Here is an 18683-nt window from a genome sequence, read left to right as displayed (position 1 = left end):
CCATATGTTTCCATTTGTCCAGATACGGCAACTAGAGGGGGCACGCCGTCGATTAAGCAGTGGCATCTTTGGGATCTATGTGATGGCTCTGCCTGGGGAATCGTGTCCCCTGGAAATGTGTACTACCTTCTGACCTTTCATAAATTGAATGACACCTGGTTGTTCTCCCAGGCCCTGGACTAGAATGAGGAAAGCCTCCTTGGTTGCTTGATTAGTTAGTTCCTGGCTGTTTGGCTTTTGGGGTTTCCGCTGTCTTCTTTTTTCCTCTTGATATATCTCATTTTAATTTTTATCTATAAGCCACTCAGAGTCCTAGTGGAGTTGACAGCCTTGAAATTAATAAATCTATAAAATAAAGTAAAACAAAGCTATTTCAGAATAATTTTAGACCTTGCTTCTTCTCTTACCTGCAGAATTACATTTTAATTCTTTAACCTCCTATGCAGCATCCCTAAGAAAATTTGCTAAATCTTTTACCTTAAATAACATGCAAGAGAAAATCAAATGGCAAGTAGATAATTTGGCATGTTTTAATTTAGCTTTGGAAATGCAAGCAGAGGGCAAGAGAAAACTATAGGGAAATACTGTGTTTGCATGAAAGGATCTTATATAATTTAATCAACTACAGTAGAACTTTCAGATCTGGGTTGCAAAAATCTAAATCAGTTACAGGAAAGAGATTCAGACAACTAACTGTGCTAACTAGTATCTAACAACTAGCTAGTATCTAATACTAGTCCAGATTTGGGGATTACAAATATGGCAGTTCTATATATATAGTGATTCATTTTCTATTTTTTGTAGTGCTCACTTGGTCAGCTGCATTTCTTTTTCTTCACTTATTTGCCATCTCCTCCAGCTTCTTCCATTGTAATTAGAGAAGCTTTGATGTGATCCATCAGGGTTTTTCTGATGTTCTTACATGCAGAAACTATATAAACACATTCAGTAATGAAGGGGAAGCATATATGAGGACAATATTTTGGTCAAAGCAAGCAGCAGTAACAAGAAGTCCTTCCCTTGGAGGCAAAAATTCTTCATGTCATGAATGAAAGCAAATATATGTATCCAGTGCTTTTTTTGTAAAAACAAAAGGTGCCGGAACTCACACATGTCATACAGCCCACCTTGCCTACCCTACAAGGTTCCATCCAAAAAAGGTGCTGGAACTCCATTCTGAGCATTCTATGACAAAAAAAGCCCTGTATGTATCCCAAGATAATGTTGAAGGATTCAATCTGGGTCGGTCACTGGGATCAGGGTTTTTGTCTTCTGAGCTTTCAGACTCTTGCTGGAGCCCATTTTCAGGGAACCTCTCTCTAGCAGAACACTAGTGTGCTTCAACTGTTAATAGGTAAGTTCACTTTTCAAAGTAGAAGATTAGGGTTAAAGGTTATTCGCATTAGAGTACATGCTGCGTCTTATGGATACATATAATCTCTAGACCTGTATCCCTGTTAAGGATTTTCCCAGCACCCAATGGGATGGGTAAAACTGTATGTGTGTTCATGGACATATGTCTGAGCCTTGCAGCAGCTGCAAACTCCAACAGTTACAATAGAAGTGTGTAATTTTAAGCCTGTTTAGGCTACCAGCTCTTCAGCCAATGGAGTAAACATTCACATATACACAAAACCAGCTAAAATGCACAGAATGGTTTCTTTAAGAAAAATTATAGGAATAACAATTGGCTTTTAAAGATTAGCATTGTGATTAAAAAACCTGATAATGTCAAAGTACAGAGATAAAGAAAATGAAGTTGACAAAATGAGCATTACAAACAGAGATAGGGAAAGTAAAAAAAAATCCTAGATCACTACCATAACCAAGGCCACAATATTGGCACAGCAAAAATCCAGATGACTATGAGATGGCAACAAAGAGTTTAGCGCAGGGCCAAAGCTTTTCGTTGACTGAGGCAAGAACAAGATGAACCTTTCCCTTGGTCCATATGTGGAAATGAACTAGTGCACTTGCTAAATCCAACTTCAGCCCTGCCAATCATAGTTGTGGAGAGCAGGCTCAGCTCAAAACAGGGTCAGGCAGCCCACAGCCATTATGCTGTCACCCTGAGACAAGGTGGGCAAATTTCAGCCATGTGGGGTTTTTTTCCTTCCCTCTTCCCCAAGTAAGAATGGGAATGGGGATGTCAGGAAAATGACTCCCATTCCCACCTGAACCCCCAATGTGCTCAAAATAACTTTTTTCATGCAGCACCATATCTTCTATTTTAAGTTGTTTAGAACGTCTGGCATTTGTTTGCGTTTCTGAGCTCTTCCATTGACTTATTTTAGCTTTGTTTTCATTCTTTAGGCCATTGTTGTTCTTATTCCTCATCTTCATTCCAGCAGAGAACAGTTCATTCTGTATATTGTAATAGTAAAAGTAAATAATTTATTATCTTACTACAAAAAATGCTAACAGTGGAGAGATCGGGCAGCATAAGTACATTTGTGGTTTGAACGTAGTCTTTCTTTGAACTGAATATGGGGAGGGGAAAATCCAAGATCCAAGAGCCATATGTGACCTCAGTATCCCTTTTTGGCAATCCTCAAAATCCTGACCACAATTACCAAAAATCAGTGGCTTAGTTTCCCATCATTCTGATAGTTTTCATACTAAAAGATTTAGTGCTGCTTATTGGAAGCAACCTTATTTCCTTAGTAGAGACTGCTCTTTGCTTCCTTCCATAGAATAACCAACTTTTCCATCAATGCATGTACCACTATTGAGTTGTAATGAAGAATGTGATTGTGTGAGTGCCACAACCAATAACCTAACATAGCCTTCTGTGTAGCATTAGCAGCTTTTCTAAGTGTAGAAATTGAAAGTAAAAATAACTTTCAATGAATAACTAGAATTCATTTTTAATATTTTGAAGCAGCAAAGCAATCTTTATAAATCCTTATAGTACTAACTGGTCATGGTGGTGAGAGATTTAAAAAATCCTTGTTGTTTAAAGTCTTGGATAGTTTTGGATAGGATTTCCTTACTGGTACTGGTTAATGTAAAATTATTCCTGTTTTCGCTTTTCTTTTTGGTTATTTGTGCTGTTTGCATCATTCTTTCCACTTCCCTCTGAGGGACCTTTTCAACCTTTGCTAATATTTCTCTTCCTCATTCTCACTCATCAGGTTTTTCACTGGTTACAGACAATGAAACAATTGATCATGCTCAAAACTTCATATTTGTTCATTCCATTGTGCCTAGATAGATAATCTTGGCTGATTCTCAAAAGTCAAGAATGGTTAGACTGGTCAGTTTTGGATGCAGGGAGCACCAGGAAATCCCAGAGCTTCAAGTGGGAAGCTGAAGAAAGCAATGGCAAACTACTTCAGTATTATTGGCATGAAAATGATATAAACATGATTATAATGCATGGAGAAAAATCCCATCTCAAGAGGCTTAGACACAAAGAGTTAAGAAAAAGTTTAAATTGGATCTATCTCCGTAGAGAGTGACCATCTGAGATTGGGGAGAAAGAACTCCAATTCCCTCTCTCAGGTGGACTTTTAAAAAATGGACAGGAAAATTCCATTTTGTTTTCATTGTACCTTCCCTCTTACAAGTAGCAATGGAGTCACTCTTTCTCGGCTATCATAAAGCCAAGTGAGCAATGGGGTCTGGAACTGGTTAACCAGAAAAATGTATCAGTCTCGGGAACAGTGGAGCTAGATTAGTTTGAGAAGGTTTATTTTACGAAATGAAATGGGCTGTTGGGAATTTGTTTTTTTGCATATCTTTGTTTTATCTTATTATCCCATCCTATTTCCTTCTGCCCTGGATCTGTGCCTGTGTGTTTCTGATGGGCTGGGGAAAATCTCTTCAAATTAGTTGTTTACTTTCCTTTTTATTTTCCTTTTTCCCTTTGTCTTTAACTCCTGATAATTTCCTAGCTTTTTTATACATAATGTTTAAAAAAACTTTATTTATTTATTTATTTTAGCTGGGAATTTTAGCTGGGGGCTATATTCTTAAAGCTCCTGAGGTTGAGAAACAATGGACTAAGCTACTGGGAAAGGTCAGAGGAGGTTTGCTACTCTGTTCTTCGTAAATAACACCTGTGCAGATAAGTCCATCTTCTGGAAGAGAGCAGTTGGTGGCAGTACCCCAAAAAAGCTCTTACCAGAGATCTGGCAGAATGCAGTAAGAAGATTGTGGGCAGAGGATCTAGAGACCCACCTGTAAGAAGTTGAGCTCAGTTTGTAAAATGCTTTATCTGATAAGTGCATTTCTCGGAAAAGACACTTCCTTTAACCTCATAACCCTCTCTGCCTCATCTAACTATTAAAGTTATTCTTTTAGTTTCAAACATGGGAGCTTTTATATTGCTAGAAATATATTGTAGACAGTTGCAGACTCATTCTCTGTTTAAAGTTCATACATCTGCTCAGAAATTTGATGACGACGACGACAACGATGATGATATCCATTCAATTGTGTCCAACTCTTGGAAATTCTTTCTCTATCTTAAACCCATTAGTATCTCCCAATGGTATTCGCACAGTGGCTTCCTGATTTTTGTACAGTGATTACATCAACTTGATCTGATGTACTGTTACCCCCAGGTCTTTTAGGGCTGTCCATAGCTCCTCATGATCAATACAATCAAAGGCTTTCTTGTAGCCAATGAAGCACATGTAAATGATCTTTTGATATTTGTGAGATTTTTCCACGATCTAGCGCAGATTTGCAATATGGTTGTGAGTCACCACGACCCCTTCAGAAGCCATCTTGGAAATCTGGTAATTCCCTTTTGATGGTTGGTGCCAGATGTTGTTCTATAATTTTAAGCAGAATCTTGCTGATGTGAGGGATGAGAGCAATTGTGCAACTACCCATTTTGGCAGTAGAATGAACACTGAGTGTTTCCAATGCCGTGGCCAAGTGTTGGTTTCCCAAATGTTCTGCAACAGGTCTCTAATGATTGTGAGTGCTACAGGTCTCAGTAATTCTGGAGGAATAGTGTCACGCCTGGAGTCTTGTTGTTTGGCAGTTGGCTCATTGCCCATATGTTCTTTTCCTCAAGGATAGCTGGTTCTATTTCTACCTCTCTTTCCTCATCATCCTAACAATGGGCCCCTTTGCTACCTGCATGTAGCTCTTCTGTATATTCTCGCCTTCTGTTCCTGAAGTCCTGTTGGTCGAACAATTATTTCCCTTGCTTATTTTTAATGGTGCCTTTACAAGCAATAGATGGTGCTCAGATCTTTGGGCATAAATGCATTCCTGTTGTGCCCCTTCATGTAGTCCGCTTCACGCTGTTTACATCACTAGTCCCAGTAAACTTCATTATCCTCTGGAAAGCTGCATTCGGTCTTCATGCTCTTTCCTGTTTTTGCCTGCTGCCTTGGCTGATTTTCTCTGCTCAGCTATTTTGATGGTTTCATTTGAGAGCCCCTTGCACTTTTTTTCTGGCTTCTTGTATGGTATGTGTTCTTCTGCAATTTCCAGTAATGGTCAATTGAATTGCCTACAACAGTTCATCAGGTGCCCTCTCAGCAGTATCTAGTAGTTCAAACCTATTTTACACCTGAGTTGCATATGTAGTAGGGATTTTGGTGACACCAAACCTCTTTGCAGGGACTGCCTTTTGGATAGTGACTTTAATCTTTGCCACAACAATTCATGAGCTGAACCGCAATCAGCACTTGTGCCCAGAAATTTTTAGAAAGCCAAAGATAAACTAAGAGAAAGTATCTTGGGACATCAGATGTATAAAGAGGTGCTTACAGGCTACTGTTGCCTGCTATGGAAGCCATTTTGTAAACAGATAAACCCTTTGCCCTGACCGTTTTCAGAAGACCCACAGCATGCTTTCAAAGTTGAAGATCTACTGCTGGTCCAAAGAGTTGCCTATTCCTTAAATAGGCCTTTGGGTAACTCTTGTGCTTTTCTTTGTAATTCTTTGCAATCCCTTTTTGTTTGTATATAATCCTATGAATTAAGAGTCCAGGACAAACAAAGTTTAAATGTGTGAATAATATAGAGTGGGTTTCGGTGATAGAGCTGAAAGGTGTACTGTACACACTTTCTCTAAGCAATTGCAGCTATTTCTCTAAATTCTAACACTATCAACTGTTAGTTGATTACTGTAGTTCAGAAATTACATCCATTACTGAATCCAACTATAAATCCTTAACATCCAATAGTATGGATCCATAAGTAGCAATTAATTACATGGTCTTCCTGCATCAGGCACCTGCATATAACTATGATTAGTTTCCATGCTGCAGTTTCTCTTGGCTCATAGAAGAGAAACAAAACAAGAAAGTATTATAAACATAGGTAGACTTGAGAATGGTCTGGATGTGACCAAGTTTGGAGACCCAATATTTTTTTGATTGCAAGCTGCTCTTTCTTGAAGCAGTAACTTCTTCCTTCTCTGTTGAGCTAGAAAAAAATTAGGTTTCCATTTTTATGTTACTTAAATGTCTATGGAGATTCTCAGTCATGCAGGTCATGGTTGTTCCAAAGGTGTTTTTTTAAAAAGGCTTTGGACTGTCTTCATTTTTGCTTGAAGACATTATTCAGATGTTCTTATGTGCTGGCCTCTAATAAATTGGGAAGTTCTAGCATCCAAAATAATTTTAGACAGTATCAAACCACCCAAATGTTAGTTTGTGAATACCAATACAGCACAAAACATTTGCAACTTGTTGGGTATGTGAAGAAATGTAATTAATATCCTGTAAGGTTATGAAGCCAGTGAAAGTCTGACAAAAATTGCATTTGCCTTCCTGCACTTTATTCAGTTGAAGGTTTGGAGAAAACACAACGCAAACATTAACACTGAGTTTAAAAAGTCTTAGCATCTATCCCCAAAATGAAGTCAGTTTTTGGATCCTGGTTGTTCCTCCTACTTAGACTAGCAGTGCCCTGGAGTACAAGCCAAAGTACATTATGAACTGTTGCACTATGGAAAGCAACTCTAACTCACACTCGGAAGAGGAAATATAGAAGAATAGAGAGCTTTTCAATATTTTTTACACAAAACTGAATGTGATTTGCTTCACAGTCAGACTCTACGTGCTTAAGTTCTTAAGAGACTGCAAGAGCACATATTATGCCTCTTTAGCACTGCTCTCTTAATACCTATTTTATTAGCCCTCTGGAGTGGGGAGTCAGAACTCCTAACTCCTTTCAGCTGCACATAACAGAATATGTGAAAGAGCAGAAGATGGATCAACAACAGGGAAGGAGAACTTCCCTGGTTGGAAAGGAAGACTGCAGCTCTATTGTGCTTCAGAAACGTATCACACACAATTATTTTCTGCAAAACAAGCTATATACTGGATAGTAAACTGACGCGGGGATTAATAGCATTTGTTCCTTGTAATTTGGTGAAGTTATTTTATATTGGCCTCTTTTCCCAGATGACAAATTCTTTCACTTTTGTGTCATTTTTCTAAATGGTTGTTTTTCATTATGTGGTGATGAATCAGAACTGAGAAGTTGTGGCTTTTGAGGATGGGTGTCTGGGTTGCTGGGTTTGGGATGCAGCAAGGCTGGCCGATGAAGATATTCTCAGCCATCTGTAGAAAGTTCCAAGTTCAAGTCTAGTTTAAAATAATAACACCAGTAAATATAGTTAGGGTAGATTAATAATGGCTGTATTCAGAAAAAGCATCATTCAGCCTACAGTAAAACAAAATACAAATGAATCTTTGATCTGCACATATAGCCTCTTCATTCCTCATCAGAATTTCTTAACATTCATAGTTGCCACTTCGTTCTAGCAGGAAGTCCTGGTTACCAGTTTTAAAATAATCTAAACTCACAAACCAGCTTCAAACAATGGTTTAACTTTTCTTGTTCCAAAACGGGACAGTATTTCTACAGTGTGGCTGAAATAATAAACTCTAGTTAATTAAGGTGATTCAGCATAAACATATTTTTAGAGCCAAAGTACACAACACACACATATAAAAATCAACGGTAATTCCTAATGCCATCTTTCCCTCTAACTCTCAATGCAAAATGATTCTTTTTCCACCATTCACATTACTTCCAGTAATCCTAGCTAGTATAATCAGTTATGACTATGTAAACTAAATTAAGCAAATTAGGCCTCAGAAAACTTTTTCCTTCCCCCACTCCTCAGACAGGATTTAATTTAGCACTTGGGCTTTGCTTCGTCACTCAGTCACAAAAAGAAGCTTTGTGAATTACCGGTAGTTAAAAGAATTACCAGAGAGTCTTTCTTTTAGGTAGAGTTGAGGTTTGCCTGGGAATCTATATGCTACATTCTTCAAAAGTCTACAATCAACAGAATAGAGACCTGCTACCATTTTCCAATAATAATAATAATAATAATAATAATAATAATAATAATAATAATAATAATAATAATAATAATAATAATAATAATAATAATAATAATAATAATTATTTTATTTATATACCGCCCTTCTCCCGAAGGACTCAGGGCGGTGAACAGGGCAAACATATAAAAATACAAAGATACAAAAGTTAAAACAGAATTAAACACAATGCCCAAGCTAAAACAATAAATAGATATATTAAAAACAACAGTAAGATCCCAACCCATCCCCCATCAGGCCAGGCCGGGTCTTATATTAATTTTTGCTCCAAAAGACGCATTAGGGCTTATTTTCTGGTTAGGTCTTATGTTTGGGAAAATACAGTACTAAATGCGCCCGTCTGACTGACAATCTTAACTGGGGCTATATTGAAGATGGGGCTTGTATTACAAGCATCCTGAAAAATCATGCTAGGGCTTATTTTCTGGTTGGGTCTTATTTTCGGGGAACACTGTACTTTAAGGCTATACATACTGACTACTGCATAGTGAGAGGAGAACTTACAGAGAGGCACAATATGTAATGTTTCTGACTGTTTCTTCCTCATTTCTAAGGGATGTTGTGCTTTGCTTGTTTCTGCAGCTCTTAAAAGTTTTTATTATTATTATTAATTTCTGACCTGTGGATTAACATCAATACTGAGGTGGACAACCCTGGAGGCCACATCCAAGCCTTTGTGAGAGAGAAGATTGTGCATCCCCCACGTACTTTGTTTAATAAGCAGTGATTTCCTGGATAGAAATAGGGTGGGGGGTAAGGATGCTAATCACAATATAGAAAAGAATAGCTTTTGGTAGGAAGGAAGGAAGGAAGGAAGGAAGGAAGGAGCAATTTGGGGTTGTGCAACTAGATGAGAAAATGGATTTAATCTACATGCTTAACCTGAAACATCTGAATGTTCCCATTATTTCAAACCAGGCATAAACAAAGTTAGTTTAATTGAGAGTTGCTGTTAAGACCTGCTGCCTGGATCTTGCACGTGTGTGAATGGGGCTTCGCTCACTTGCACGGCCTGGTTCCTGGAGGCCATGCTGGTCCACAGCTCAAGGGTTGAGGACCCCTGATCTATTGGATAAAGTTGCTTAGATTGACTCCAGGCTGTGAGCCAGTTCTCATGGACCTCACCAAGACCCAATCAGGCCTGCTTATCTGGGATGAATTTGGTCTTACTGGCTTTGATTAATTGCACAGGGTTTTTGGAATGGTGTTTGGCCATTTGTGTGTTGGACCCATGTCCCTCCAGGTAGCTGAATTGTGGCACTGATGGATTCAACCTTGAGAGAGGGAGTGGTCCCATCTCTGCTTAAAATGACAAGCCCCTCCTCAAGAAGTTATCTTTTGATCTGACAAATTGGGGTATCTTTCATCTCATTTCCAATCTTCCCTTCTTAGAGAAGCTATTGAAAAGTGGTTGAACTGCAGCTTCAGAGAATTCTGAAAGAATTATTATTTATAAAGAAATTATTTGAGCCCCTTTTCAGCTGAGGTTTAGACCTGACTGGGTACAGAACTGAAATAGAATTGATTGCATTTGTGGATTATCTCTAACAGGAGTGTGTGTGTGTGTGTGTGTGTGTGTGTGTGTGTGTGTGTCTATGTATTCTGGCTCTCCTTGATCTCTTTGTGGCTTTCAATCTGGCATCCTGGACTAGTTCCAAGGATTGGGAGTGGAAGGCATGCTTTTGTGCTATTTTTTTTCTCCTCTTCCCAGGACCAATTCAAGTTTATGTTAATAAAGGTGGAGAAATGGAGCCCATTCTTCATTCTTTGTGAGGTCCTTCAGGCTCAGTGCTCTTCCGACTCCTATTTATCTGTGAAGACACTGGGCAAGATCATTGAGCAGTATGTGGTGATACCAAAACCGTGCTGATGATAACAGCTCTACATGTCTGCTCCAGGCTGAATGATGCCATGGAGGTTCTGTCTCAGCATTTAGAGGCTGTGAGAGTCTGGATGGGGAGAAACAGGCTTTAGCTCAATCCTGGCAAGACTGATTGGCTGTAGATTTTAGCCCTCCCCCACTCGCCTAGATCCAGGGATTTTCCATCTCTTGTTCTGGATAATGTTGCACTACCAAATACAACCAGTGCACACCTTGGGAGTATTTATTTGTTTGTGAAATTTATTTGCTGCCCAGCTCATATCCAATGACTCTAGGTGGCTTACAACATAAAAACATTGAACATTAAAATCATCCATTATAAAAAACAAAGCGGATTAAAACCATTAATTAACAGCCAAAATCATGGGCACAAGATGACAAAGAAGGGAGCTGGGCACATAGGGGAAGAGGTGGGGTTGACTTTTAATTAGTCAACCACCTCCAGTAAGAAGCTCCCTCACTGGGTACCCAAGACATCTGGCAGAGCCAAGTCTTAAGGCTCTTACAAAACGTCAGGAGGGTAGGAACCCTCCTCGTGTCCTCTCAAGGGGTAAGATGTTCCAGAGGGCAGGAGCTGCAGAATTCCTTGTCTGATGGGATCCACAGTATATCCCCTCTGCTGGCATGAGTGGGGCAGGCTAGTCCCATCGGGGTGAGACAGATCTTCCTAGGTACATGGCTCCTATTGGAAAAGTGACAGCTGTGGACTTTTGAAGAAATTTCTTTTGTGCCCCAGTTGTGCCCATTCCTGACCTGGGAGGCACTACTCCTAGTCACTCATGTTTTACCTCCCAAGTGGATTATTGCAATATGCTGTACCTTGGGCTTAAGAGACCATCTGGAAGCTGCAACTCATCCAGTATGTGGTGACACAGGTAAAGTTATGGATGCACCTCAGTATATGACTTCTGCTCTGTGAGTGCACCAACTCCCAGTATACTTCAAAGTGCTGATTGTCACTTCTAAAACTCATCACAGCATGGGGCCAGGTTATTTCTTTTCTCTGGTTGCTTCTATTTATCCCACTAGCTCCAATAGGAGAGGTTTGCTTCTGGGTTCCTCAATTAAGGAGTGCCACCTAATGGGACCTAGAAAGCAGGCACTTTCTGGCACAATTCCAGAATAGGGAAGACCTCGATATGCTCCTTAGCATGAAAGTTGTGAGGTTAGGCAGCCTGTGCATTGCCATTGTCTTGCTGGTTAATTTTTCTTAGCACCTATTGTAGATGCTTTATGTTTCACTGATATTGTTGTTCTTATCATTTTTAATATATTATATGCTTCCCTGAGTTGTATCTTTGAGATGGGCAGCCATATAAATTGATTTAATATAAACAAACTCCAATTAATTATACTGAAAGAATTGACATCAATAGAGATTATATTATGTAGCTGCCTACCTCTGATTCTTTTCTCCATTTTTAAAACCCCTGTGCAAAATTTATACTTTTTGGATTACTGAATTCCCAGAGCATGATTTAAATGTGGTATCATAATACCATTTTAGAAATGAGAACCAAACCACCTGGTTCTGATACATGAAATGATTGGTTCTCAAAGCTTATGGGCCTCAGCTTTAGTACCTCAGCTGGATGGACTTCCAAGAGATATGGTTCTCATTATGGGAAAGGCAAAGTATACACATTTCATGGGGCTGAATAATAGCCATACTGAAAAAAGCTTAAAATGGCTGGCGTTATTAAAATTTAAGTGGGTTTACTATTTGAGTGTTCTGTTTATGTAACTAAGGAGCTTATGGACATATGTGTTAGTCAACCTACTATTAGCATTAGTATCCCCAGTTCATTTATTTATGGAAGAGGCACATACTTTAACAACGTATTACATAGACAGCATGGGTCTTATATTTTAGGTCATCTGACAATCTCAACCCAGTTGGTTGTAGGAAAACTGTAACGGTGTAATTAACTGTAATAAACTTTGCATAACGTATTATTTTCTCCCTCAAGCTAAATAATCGTTTTCTTTCCCCTTTCCATTACCCAAGTAAGATATTTTTCTGAATGTCAGCAGTCTTCCTCTCATTAGCCACGGGGAAGGATAAGACAACGGACTAGAGAGCCTTTGGTTTTGTCTGGTATGCCTCTTATCAGCTACAGGAAAGATTTGTTCTGGGACAGCTGTGCTAAAGAAAAAACCCAATAACAACGGTAGCTGTCTGACTGCTGAAACAGCAATCTTCATGAAGAAGTGGTAGATTTAGTCAATGCCACAAACCCCACGCCCTCTACCACCAATCAAGCCTCAGCTCCAGCGCAGAAACAAAATAAAACTGTTAGAGGAAGTATGTGGTTAAAAACACCCAGTAGAACATACAGTTCTGTGTGGCATTTGGGGATGGGTGGGGGCCTTGTGATTCTGTGCTTTATAGAAAGGAGGGTGAGGTTAATCTGTGGGAACAGAGCATGCTACAACAAGCCAAGGTTTGCACCATGTGGTGGCATGTCTCACCTTGATGCTGAAGCAGAGATAGATGCCACATGTAGATCCAACCTATGTAGAACATCATTCCCCAGTCTAGCTGTATTTGTCTCATCTCTTACGGTTCTTATTTCTTTTCTTTTCTTTTTTTTTCTTCACATTACAATATCTCAGGAAAGCTCCTGCTATTGTTTGGTGATAATCCATATTCAGGATAGGCAGAATCAATATGAATCTGAAATGAGGGAAAAATGGTGTCTGCTTTCAGGCTGATCACAAATTGCTTGCAGTGAGAATATACCATAAGTCAGTAAGCAGCTTGCTAAGCAAATTACACATTCATGCACTGTGAAGCAGTTGGCAGATACAGATGTGTGACACCGTACAGAGAAGGCAGATGATAAACAAGGGTAGTTGCAAAGGCTACAAAGTGCAAAGCATAGCAATAAGCCTGTGGTATACCTCTGCAGAACCCAAATATATGTAAAGAAAGGATGAGGTAAGCAACAGCAGACTGGAGAGATTACAATCTCCAACTGTGTTGTTCTATTCACACCTATACTTGGAGGGAGAGAGAAAACCCATGGTACTAATTAAGCCAGGACAGACTTGAATGCTCTATAAGATCCCCAGTCTCATGCTAAACCTAGCCATTAGAAGTTTCCTTCTCCTGTTATTGAGATCTTTTGAGTGAAGTCAGACTAGGCAAAATCTGGCTCAAAAACAGAAACTGTGAGAGGGACCTTGGAGTCCTAGTGGACGATCACTTAAACACGAGCCAACAGTGTGCGGCGGCAGCCAAAAAAGCTAATACAATCTTTAGTTGTATTTGCTGTTGTTAGCTGCAAAGTCGTGTCCGACCCATCGCGACCCCATGGACAACGTTCCTCCAGGTCTTCCTGTCCTCTACCGTCTTATGCACTTTTGTTGACAGGGTGATGTCTGCTTTTTAGTGTGCTGTGTAGATTTGCCATTGCTTTCCTCCCAGGAGCAAGTGTCTTTTAATTTCTTGGCTACAGTTCCCATCTGCAGTGATCTTGGAGCCCAGGAAAATAAAATCTGTCACTACCTCCATTTCTTCCCCATCTATTTGCCAGGAATTGAGAGAGCTGGATGTCATGATCTTGGTTTTCTTAATGTTAAGTTTCAAGCCAACTTCTGCACTCCTCTTCTTTACCTGCAACAAGAGGCTCTTTAGTTCTTCTTCACTTTCTGCCATTAGAGTGGTATCATCTGCATATCTTAGGTTGTTGATATTTCTCCCGGCAATCTTAATTCCAACTTTTCATTCATCTAGCCCTGCCTTTCTCATGATGTGCTCTGCATATAAGTTAAATAGGCAGGGCGACAGTATACAGCCTTGCCGGACTCCTTTCCCAATTTTGAACCAATCAGTGGTTCTGTGTCCAGTTCTCACTGTTGCTTCTTGACCCGCATATAGATTTCTCAAGAGACAAATAAGATGGTCTGGTATTCCCATCTCTTTAAGAACTTGCCACATTTTGTTGTGATCCACACAATCAAAGGCTTTAGCATAGTCAATGAAGCAGAAGTAGATGTTTTTCTGGAACTCCCTAGCTTTCTCCATGATCCAGTGTATGTTGGCAATTTGATCTCTAGTTCCTCTGCCTCTTTGAAATCCTTCCTGTACTTCTGGTAGTTCTCGATCCACATACTGCTGGAGTCTAGCTTGTAGGATTTTAAGCATAACTTTACTAGTATGTGAAATGAGTGCAATGGTGCGATAGTTTGAACATTCTTTGGCACTGCCTTTCTTTGGAATTGGAATGTAAACTGATCTTTTCCAATCCTGTGGCCACTGTTGAGTTTTCCAAATTTGCTGGCAAATTGAGTGTAGCACTTTTACTGCATCGTCTTTTAAGATTTTGAATAGCTCAGCTGGAATACTGTCACCTCCACTAGCTTTGTTGTTGCTCAGTTTTTCTAAGGCCCACTTCACTTCACATTCTAGGATGTCTGGCTTGAGGTCAGTGACCACCTCATCGTGGTTATCAGGGACATTAAGCTCATTCTTGCATAGTTCTTCTGTGTAATTTTGCCACCTTTTCTTAATCTCATCTGCCTCTGTTAGGTCCCTGCCATTTTGGTCCTTTATCATGCCCATTTTTACATGAAACATTCCCTTCATCTCCAATTTTCTTGAAGAGATCTCTGGTCCTCCCTATTCTATTTTCTTCTATTTCTTTGCACTGTTCATTTAAGAAGGCATTCTTATCTCTTCTAGCTATTCTCTGGAATTCTGCATTCAATTGGGCGTATCTTTCTTTTTCTCCCTTGCCTTTTGCTTCCCTCCTGTCCTCAGCTATTTGCAAAGCTTCCTCAGACAGCCATTTTGCTTTCTTGCATTTCTTTTTCTTTGGGATGGTTTTGGTTGCTACCTGTTGTACAGTGTTGCGAACCTCTGTCCATAGTTCTTCAGGCACTCTGTCTATCAGATCTAATTCCTTAAATCTATTTGTCACCTCTACTGTATATTCAACAGGGATATGATTTGCTTCATACCTGAGTGGCCTAGTGCTTTTCCCTACTTTCTTCAGATTAAGCCTAAACTTTGCAGTGAGAAGCTCGTGGTCTGAGCCATAGTCATCTCCTGGTCTTATTTTTACTGACTGTATAGAACTTCTCCATCTTTGGCTACAGAGCACATAGTCAATCTGATTTCTGTGTTGACCGTCTGGTGATGTCCATGTGTAGAGCCGTCTCTTGGGTTGTTGGAAAAGAGTGTTTGCTATGACCACCGTATTCTCTTGACAAAATTCTATCAGCCTGTGCCCTGCTTCATTTTGTACTCCAAGGCCAAACTTGCCTGTTATTCCGGTTATCTTTTGGCTTCCTACTTTAGCATTCTAATCCCCCATGATGATAAGGATATCATTTTTTGGTGTTAGTTCTATCAGGTGCTGTAGGGCTTCATAGAACCGGTCAATTTCATCCTCTTCAACACCGGTGGTTGGGGCATAGACTTGGACTACTGTGATATTGAATGGTTTGCCTTGGATTCGAACTGAGATCATTCTGTCATTTTGGGGATTGTATCCCAGTATTGCTTTTCCTACTCTTTTATTGACTATGAAGGCTACTCCATTTCTTCTGAGAGACTCTTGCCCGCAGTAGTATACCTGATGGTCATCTGAATTAAATTCACCCGTTCCTGTCCATTTTAGTTCACTGATTCCTAAGATGTCGATGTTCAGTCTTGTCATCTCTTGTTTGACCACGTCCAGCTTTCCTTGATTCATGGATCTTACATTCCAGGTTCCTATGGAGAAAAAATCTTTACAGCATTGGACTTTCCTATCACCACCAGACACATCCACAGCTGAGCGTCCTTTCGGCTTTGGCCCAGTCGCTTCATTCTTTCTGGCGCTACTAGTACTAGCCCTCTGCCTTCCGACCTGAGGGGCTCATCTTCCAGCGTCATATCATTTTGCTTTTTGGTACTGTCCATAGGGTTTTCGTGGCAAAGATACTGGAGTGGGTTGCCATTTCCTTCTCCAGTGGATCACGTTTTGTCAGAACTCTCTGCTATGACCTGTCCGTCTTGGGTGGCCCTGCATGGCATAGCTCATAGCTTCACTGAATAACGCAAGCGCCTTTGCCACGACAAGGCAGTAATCCATGAATACTGGAATACTGCATCCAGTTTTGGTCACCACATTACAAAAAAGATGCTGAGACTTTGGGAAAAGTGCAAAGAAGAGAAATTAAGATGATTAAGGGCCTGGAGACAACATATGAAGAACGGTTGTGGGACTTGGGTATGTCCAGTCTTAAGAAAGGAAGGACTGGGGGTGACATGATAGCAGTATTCTAGTATTTGAGGGGCTGCCACAAAGAAGAAGGGGTCAACTTATTTTCCAAAGCATCAGAAGGCAAGACAAGAAACAATGGATGGAAACTAATCAAGGAGAGAAGCAACCTAAAACTAAGGAGAAACTTCCTAACAGTGGGGACAATTAACCAGTGCAACAGCTTGCCGTCAGAAGTTGTGGGTGCTTCATCACTGATTAAGAAAAGACTGGACATCCACCTATCTGGAAGGGTATAGGATCTCCTGCTTGAGCAGGGGGTTGCACTAGAAGACCTCCAAGGTCCCTTCCAGCTCTATTCTGATTGGGTTTCAGTGCATATCAACATTTAAAAAGAGTTCCTTATACATGGAAATTCCTTCAGCTGAAAATGGTGTGTGTGCATGTATTTGGTCTGAGGTGGTATGGAAGTTCTTGGTCAGTGGCAGCTGTTTCATACATGTAAAAATGCAATTGCCAGAAATTGAACATAACAGTCAATATTTAGTGCAATGATACAACACTAAGGGGCTATATTTGTGCACTGGTACTGGTAGGGATTGCTTTGTTATTGCTGGAAAGTGATTGAAGTAGAATTTTCCCAAGGACTTGGTTAAAGTACTTTATTTGACAAATCCTTAGCTGTAAGCCCTTGGAAAAGGAGGTTCAGAAGGTTTCAGATAAGGTAATAGTTAATATTGGGTCTTCCATGTTTCCCAGAATTAAATATAAGCCAGACATGGATTATTCTTGCCTAAAATGATCAAGAACAACAACAGTAATCTTCTAAAGGAGAAGCTATTTGGATGGCAATGCCGAACAATAACTATAGTAGACTCTGCACGTATTTTTTTAAGACTATCTACAGAACAAAGAATGATGCTGGAGATTGGCACTTGGAAGTACTAGCTATTTGAAGACGATGTTATAAAAATATTGGGTAGGCAGGAAAATTGGTAGGTGTCAAGGAGGTTTCACCAGTATAATAATGTCATTGGGCACTTTGGGTACCATCCACTTTTATAGATTGTCAATCAGCAAAATAAGTGCCATCAGTAACAATAGCACTTAAGACTTACATACCACTCCGTAGTGCTTTACAGTCCTCTCTGCGTGGTTTACAGAGTCAGCATATTGCCCCCAACAATTTGGGTCTTCATTTTACCCACCTCAGGATGGAAGGCTTGAGCCATTCAGGTTCAAACTGCTGCAGTCAGCAGAGTTAGCCAGCAATACTGCTTTCTAACCACTGTGCCACCATGGCTCTTGATTACAGTATAAAGTAATTAAATATTTAATACTTAAATAAGATTTTCCTCTGATCTATCCATACTTTAAGATCTTCAGCAGGAGCTGCCAGCTGTTGAATTCTTTTTCCAGAAAGGTTAATTGATGACTTACTATTTTTGGCACTAAGGCAATACTATTTTAACTGCCCAACTTTTCAGGGAAAATAAAATGTAAGGTTTCTTAATTTTACATAATCTTATAATTATTGCTTCTTTCTTATTAATTGTCCTGGAAATGTTATGGTATGATGGGATTCACAAGAGTCCCATAACAAACTTTAGTGTTAGAATATATTGCTGCACATACATTATTTCAGCAACACTTGGATCCACTCTTTAATGCTTGTTTGTAGTATATTATCCCACATTACAGAGAGATGAGGGCTTGAGACAGAGTTAGTTATCTAGGGCAACCTACAGTGAATGCTTAATTCCACCTCATTGCTCACGCTCTTAGTTTATGGTTCCCTAATCTAAACATAGCTGTAGTCTACTGCATTAATAAAAAGTAAATGCAATGCCTTTCAGATGGTTGGCACTGCCAACTCTATGTGCAGAGTTCAACTGTTTTTCAGAGGCAAACTTTAGCATAATAAGAGCAATGTTGCTTAATACAAATAAACTAAACCTTCTACTCCCCACCCCCATGGCTGAAAATGACTAACTTCCATCTGCTACAGGGACTCCTTAACGCAAACATAGCTTTGATAGCTGATATTTCTTTTATTCCCTTTCCCTCTATCTATATATGCTCCCTGTTTCAAGTTTTATAGCATTACTCTGTGAATCAGCTTCAGTATTTATTCATTCTAATCATCCAGAACGTTCAGAAGAAATATTTCCTGTTGATGAGATGATGCCGGATGTCAAGGAGGAGGGATGGAGCAGAGTAATGGACAGAACTGCTACTCCTAGGCCTGCTGCTGAGTCATTGCGT

The 18683-nt window shown here is 39.8% G+C and overlaps 1 protein-coding gene across 5 annotated transcripts in view; it reads right to left on the bottom strand.

Moving 5' to 3' along the window:
• The window catches only part of ZFP36L1 (ZFP36 ring finger protein like 1), a 39059-nt gene that overhangs the window by 3908 nt on the left and 16468 nt on the right, over window positions 1-18683 (bottom strand). For 2 of the 5 annotated variants that reach the window (XR_014028490.1, XR_014028494.1), the window contains 2 exons: window positions 12679-12883; window positions 6727-7559 (listed from right to left, as the gene is read on the bottom strand). The gene's annotated coding sequence lies outside the window, so the exon portion shown is untranslated. Of the gene's footprint in view, window positions 1-134; window positions 346-441; window positions 932-6726; window positions 7560-8191; window positions 8260-8943; window positions 9056-12678; window positions 12884-18683 lie in introns of those variants that run through there. The other 3 variants (XR_014028491.1, XR_014028492.1, XR_014028493.1) reach the window with 3 other exon arrangements.

Source organism: Vipera berus (genome assembly GCF_964194415.1).
Source record: "Vipera berus genome assembly, chromosome: 1".
In the NCBI taxonomy this organism is placed as follows: Eukaryota; Metazoa; Chordata; class Lepidosauria; order Squamata; family Viperidae; genus Vipera; species Vipera berus.
The sequence above is the reverse complement of the archived record's forward strand: the minus strand, read 5'-3'. Positions and strand labels throughout refer to the sequence as shown.